The sequence below is a fragment of the Myotis brandtii genome, unplaced genomic scaffold (assembly GCF_000412655.1).
Source record: "Myotis brandtii unplaced genomic scaffold, ASM41265v1 scaffold729, whole genome shotgun sequence".
In the NCBI taxonomy this organism is placed as follows: Eukaryota; Metazoa; Chordata; class Mammalia; order Chiroptera; family Vespertilionidae; genus Myotis; species Myotis brandtii.
In genome coordinates, this window is record NW_005370880.1 from 50,937 (window position 1) to 57,329 (window position 6,393).

At 54.3% G+C, this 6,393-nt stretch overlaps 1 long non-coding RNA gene across 1 annotated transcript in view; it reads right to left on the reverse strand.

Annotated features, from left to right (window-relative positions):
- Positions 1-3,051, reverse strand: part of LOC106724122 — a 4,391-nt gene extending 1,340 nt beyond the window's left edge. Inside the window, exon 1 of the long non-coding RNA XR_001359881.1 lies at positions 2,852-3,051. This is a non-coding gene — a long non-coding RNA (uncharacterized LOC106724122). The remainder of the gene's footprint in view (positions 1-2,851) is intronic.
- Between the last annotated feature and the right edge of the window lie 3,342 nt (positions 3,052-6,393).

Below are 6,393 nucleotides of genomic sequence, written 5' to 3' on the forward strand. Positions count from 1 at the left end.
AGGGCAGGCTCCGCCAGCTTCAAGACCATTGGCTCTTCCATGATGGTCTGGGAACAAGAAGCCCAGGTTGGAGGCCTGTTACCTGGGACCCCACACACACAGTCCCACCCCCGGGTACACCGTCACCCATATCCGAGCTTCACTTTATGCCTCAGGGAAGAGGGGCTAACTTTGCCTTTCCCTATGGGTTCTGGGAGGTTGGCTCACGGCTGCCTCTGCTTTCCCTTCTCTGTCTAGATTTAGGCAAGGGGCAAGGCAAGACCAGGTCCCAGGAACCTGGCTGAGACCAGAGGCTGATGCTTAATGCACCTTCAGCCGCAGAGCCTCCCAGATCATGTCCCGAGACTGGGCCCTGGTGGGCTGCCCCTACCAAATGCAGGGAGTCGCTCTCCACCTGGGGGTGTTCACCCGGCAGTGGCTCCCACCCAGCCAGCCGGGAGGTCCCTGGGGACAGGCAGCCACAGCCTGTCTGCCTCCCCACCCCACCCCAACCCTCCATGGTGAGTAAGATTTCCTTCTAGGCCTGGTCCCAAAGGTGGCCACTTGGTAAAGCATCATCTCATAGATGCCGCCCCATCTCCCGGACCCCCAATTGGAGGGCCTGCCACCCTCTGGTCTGGCAGGGGCCCAACTACCTTGCCAAAGCAGAGCAGCAATATCGCCAAGACCAGCCTAAGTAATAGACGTTCCTGAGCTTGCCGGCATGTTCTGGCAGCCAGAGGTAAGGACTCAGCACAGCGCCTCTTCCCATGGCCCGTCTTGTTCCACGGGCAGAGGGCACGGCAGGGGCTCCAGGGCCCAGGCCCTGCCATGTCCTCCCCAATTCCCCCAGGTCACATCCCTTCTGGGAAGGAGCTATCCTACAGGCTACACCTGCTGGCCCATTCCCCTTAACACTGGGGTGCACAACTCTGAAATTCCCCGTCAGCCCCAGGTCCATGGTTCAACTCAAGGAGTCCTGAAGCCTCTGGCCAAGGTCTCCAGGGCAGTGGTCACGGTGCCCCAGGGAAGCTCACAGCAGAAAGCCCAGGGCCCATGACCTGAGCCCTGCTGCTCCTCCCAGTGTCCAGAAACACAACCCCACCCCCACAGCACTACAAGGATGGCTAGATGGAGCAGAGTGATTGCAGGCGTTTTTGCAGCCTGCCACAGTGTCCCTAACAGAGGTATTGGGAAGGACAAGGAGAATGACTAAGTAGTCATAAAAATGATAGGAAACCGTTATTTACATAGAGTGGGAGTTCAAAGCATGTTTAATGAACAATTCTCATATTTATAGATGAGGTTCAGAAAAGTTCAATAACTTCTTTAGTCACACAGCCAACTAGTGGGAAGAGCTGGAATTTGCACCCAGGGCTGTTTTGATTGCAAAGCTCGCGTTCACAGCTGCCACCCGCCACTGGCTTGCCAGCACAGGTTATTCAGTTCCATCATTAAGAGGCACTAACACTAACGGAAGCTTTAATCTAGGTTGGAAGCCCTGTTTCTCCCTTTGTTCACAGCTGCCACCTGCCCACTGGCTTGCCAGCACAGGTTATTCATGGGAGTGCCATCATTAAGAGGCACTAACACTAACAGAAGCTTTAATCTAGGTTGGAAGCCCTGTTTCTCCCTTCTGACCTTTCCCTTTATTGTTTTCAGACAATGAGAATGACCTCATTTTAAGATACCAGCTGTCTGTCCAGCTTCTCACAGGGGCAGGGCAGTCAGCCAGACAGGAACTAGAAACCAGAGATAATGTGTTTAAAAAAAAAAATCACCCACTCACACCAGCAAAGACCTAGTGGAGTGTGTCGACTTCCACCCTCGCCAGGCTGTATGGAGGCACCTCAGCCCCCGTCTGGTGGGCAGGCGGTTGGTGGTGATGTCAGAGAAGGCGCACAGCGTGGGGGCCAGGACATGGATCCCTGCCCCTGCGGATACTGAGGAATCAGTCCTTCACTCCCTGGGGAGAGCCCCCACCCGTCAGAAAGAGCAGGTCCACCCTCTCGCCACTAGGTGGCGTTAGAGGCGGCTTTCTCCACCGCACAGGCACGGAGGCGCCTCCCTAAGAACGCAGGCATGCTGTTTCCAACGAAGGGGCTCTTGCCTTCCCCCACCCCCAGGAAGAAAGCAAGAGAGAAGGCAAAACAGATGCAAAAGATGGAGTGTTTACTGGGGAGCCTACACGAATAAAGAGTACGGCTCCCCGAACTGCGGCCGGGTCCGGTAGGTACAGATCTCGCTTCATCACTGCAGGCGCGGAGGTGATTTCTTTGCTTAACAGGTTCCCGCTGGGAGCTAGTACCGCGACCCCCGCGCAGCACGGAGCTCTTCACTTTTGAGGTTCCTGGTTTTTGCTCTTCAGGGTCCCCCCAGGGGCTGGCATCCACTGCGCAGGTGCAGAACGGAGCGTGTGGCTCTCAGGAAATCCCTGCTAGCGCGGGCGGAGCACGGAGCTCTTCACTTTTGAGGTTACTGGTTTTTGTTCTTCAGGGTCCCCCCCCCCAGGGGCTGGCATCCACTGCGCAGGTGCAGAACGGAGCGTGTGGCTCTCAGGAAATCCCTGCTAGCGCGGGCAGGTATCCACCGGCGCATGCGCAGAGAGGAGCTCTTTTGGGAGTGCCTGAAAAGAAACTTGAAACTTATCTAGGAAAGACTCAAAAACAACAACAACAACACAACAACAACCAGCATTCCCTTTGTTTAAGAGAGACTCAGCCTGGCTCAGTACTGTCCCTACCATCAAGATGTCCCTGGAGCCCTGATGGGGAGGGAGCTGGGACTCCACCCACCACTCCACCACTAAGGAGAACCCCGCTGCTCAGGAGTTAATAAAGGTCAAGGGGGGAACCTGGATGTCCACACTCACCTGGCAGTAATGAGGCAGGACCCCCACCCCTTGAACAGTGTCTTCAACAGGGCCTGGGGACCAGGCTCCTGACACTCAGAACCCCTGCTGAGACCTTGAGGTGCAGGAGCCCCCGTTTTGGCGGCCCTTCCTGACAGCCTCGGTCCCTGTCTCCTGCTGTGACCTGCCTTGGAAGGCCTGTCTCAACATCTGGCTCTCCCTTCTCCTCAACCACGTGGGCTCTGGCACAGCCAGAAGCAGTTAGTCTCTACTGTTAGTTGTCTGGTGCTGCCACGGCCAGAAGAGTCGATTTCCCTGGGGCTGGCAAGCCAAGGGCACATCGAAGTGCTCAGACCTGTGCCCTGGTGAAGAGAGTGGGAGCCATGGACTCTGATGGTATCCTGATCTTGGCCTGCCGTGTCCCAGGCAGGTGTCAGGTCACCTCTCCTGTTCTTCCTGGGGATGGTCTGGCCCACCCTCCTTGGGCCTCCAAGGACACTGGCCTCTCACCTGCCAGTTCCATGCGAGGCAGCTCAGCACCATACCCAAAACCACGGCTCCAGGCTCAGATAGGCCTGGGGCTGAAGCATGTGGGCAGCCAGCTGTGTGGTCTTGAGCCTGTAACTTGACTTCTCTGAGAACTGAGCATGCTGCTGCCGGTGATGGGTGAGAACAGTGCCTGATACTTACTGATCACTCCACAAACATTGGCCATGATCACCTATCCTGGGGCCAGAGTTGAGAGCGAGCTGGGAACCAAGGCTCAGGGTTCTGCTACGCCTGGTGTGGGACACGCAGGGGTTGGCATCACCCAATGGGAGGTTTGAGGGGTCAGGATCAGCTAGGAAAGGGAAGGCCACTAGGAGCTGCTGCTGATGATCCTTCTACTCAATCAAGAAGGTAGGGATCCCCAGAGAAGAAAATCCTGCTCCTCCACTGTGGAAGACCACCTATTGTTTTCACTAGCTGATAAGCGTAGACAGAGAATCCCCCGAAGGCTGGGTGCCTTTGAAGCCCTAGCAAAGGTTGGAGCTAGGCGCCACCTCTGTTTGTCCAGACAGTGGTAGCTGAAGCAACTTCCCCATTTATTATTATGTAAATCCTTGCTACCAGGGGAAGTCCTTCCTCCTGAGTTGTACTTACCCGCCTGGCCCCCAAATATTTCCAATTATCTCTTGTCTTTTCTCTTTCATTTTGAACCACGCAGGACGTGGAGGGAAACATTCACCAACACTCTACCACCACTGTGGGCAGCTCCTTCATTCCCACCCATTCCCCTGCATGCTGTGTATCAGGATTTCAGTATGTGCCCTTGGACCCCACCAGATGTGGCTCTGACAGCTCAGCCCTTGCCTTGTCCCTGGAGAGGGGCGAACTGGTCCCCTAGGCGGCAGGGGGATAGTGACAGTGTAGCCGGTCAAGTGGAATGAAGTTAACTTAGAAGAGGACGTTCTGCCAAGGAAAGGCGGCGGCCTGCAAGCGGGCCACGTCAGAACAAAGTCTTGCACGCAAGATTTATTGTTCAGAGGCAGAATTTCCTTGAGGTGATAAATAGTCCATGAGGGCATGGAAAGTACAAGGGAGGGTACACTGCTGCAGGTGGAAAGGGTCTTTGTATAACATAGGAAATTAATAGTTTAATGTATAACTTAGCTCAGATGATTTCATAGGCATGCCTGTTTACCATTGTCACTTGCTGTACTCCATTGTTACTTGCTGTACTCCCCAATAAAAGCCATGAGAACTTTGGAGGTTTTGCTACTCGCCTGAGCGAGCGGTAGCCCTCTGCTTCTCTAAACTCAATCCTGCTTGCCGAGCTCATCTCAGCGTCACTGTTCACCTGCAGAACACCTGCAGACAGAAAGATAGCAGAGTCCTTTACATCTGCCTGGCCACCCTCAGGTCACTGGGCACCTTCCTGCAGCCTGAGCTTAGCGCCCCCCCCGCCCCATCATTACCCAAGGGCCATGGTTGGCTGGACTTAACTGTGGCCATGTGCTTGATTCTGGCCTCCTTCCCTTGTGCTGCTCTATCATGATAGCAGGCATTCTTTCACTTTGTGGGGGTCCCAGAACCCTCCCTCTCTCAGACTCTGACTCCCTAGGTTCACTGGTTTTGCCTCTGGCCCCTGAGGGCTCCCCCAGTCTGCTGGATGCCAAAGGCTCTGGCTTTCAGTAAGTGATACAAACTCTAGTCAGGGGTCCTCAAACTATGGCCCGCGGGCCACATGCAAATACAAATATTGTATTTGTTCCCATTTTGTTTTTTTACTTCAAAATAAGATATGTGCAGTGTGCATAGGAATTTGTTCATAGTTTTTTTGTAAACTATAGTTCGGCCCTCCAATGGTCTGAGGGACAGTGAACTGGCCCCCTGTTTGAGGACCCCTGGTGGTGGCTCCTGGTAGAACCGGAAAACCTTTCGCTCCCATTGCCCAGCTGGCATGGACCACCTGCTCCAAAGATCAAGCCACATGCACCTAGCCAGGAGTTAATCATTCCTGAGAGGGGGACAGGGTGCTGCCCCAGGGCCTCCTGCAGAGTCAAAGTCTGTGGACAAGAAGTGCTCAACTGGGAGCGTAAGGGCAGCTTACCCAACCTCTGCAGCAACAGGATGTCTGCTTGCCTATAATCAGCCTACCCCTGCTTGCTGGACCGTGCAGCCCCACATCCTGGCACAGTAAGTTTACCAAGGCTTTGAACCGAAGCCAAGTCCCCAGGTGTTGGCAGCCGGTGTCAGCCAGAGGTCTGTTACAACCTAATTTTTAGCAAAAGAGAACATTAGAAACCATACAAAGACCCGGAAGCAAGAAACAGAACCTAGGCCTATATAAGACTAGTTTCAGCAGAATTGAGGGGCTCAGCCTTGGGAACTGGTCCCCTGATCCAGCACACTGGTGTTTTGAATAACGGTGAATTTCTGCATCTTCCGAGTGCTTAGTGGTTTGTCTTCCCATCTCTCGGTTACTCTGCTGTAGCAGGAGGATCTCGCTGGGCAGGGAGCGGCTGGGAAGCCCACATAGGTCTCCCAGCTTCAGAGTTGGGCGGTGAGGAGGAAGTGGTGGAGAGGAGGATGAACCTCAGAAGCACAGCTGGTTTGGGGAAGTAGTGGGTCCTCAAAGAAAGAAACCACATGTGGCCAGGGCCTGGAGCCAGTGTCTCCTTGCTGAGCCCAGGGATCTAACCCCCAAAGCAGATTGCCACCCCCCCTCCAGCCACCCTCCCGCCCAACCTCCCCGAGCCCGAGATAAAGGTTCATTTCTGAGTTTCTGATTTAAAAATAACCAGGAGCCATCCACTAGCAGAGTGTGTGCACTTATTGGTCATATATTATACTCCATTCACTGAATCACACACGTTTTATTTCATATGACACATACATTTTGGAGGTCTTTTTATAAGAGCACATGAAAACATGCCTCATTTTAAAAACTTGACTACAGCCCTAACCGGTTCGCTCAGTGGACAGAGCGTCGGCCTGCAAACTGAAAGGTCCCAGGTTCGATTCCGGTCAAGGGCATGTACCTTGGTTGCGGGCACATCCCCAGTAGGGGGTGTGCAGGA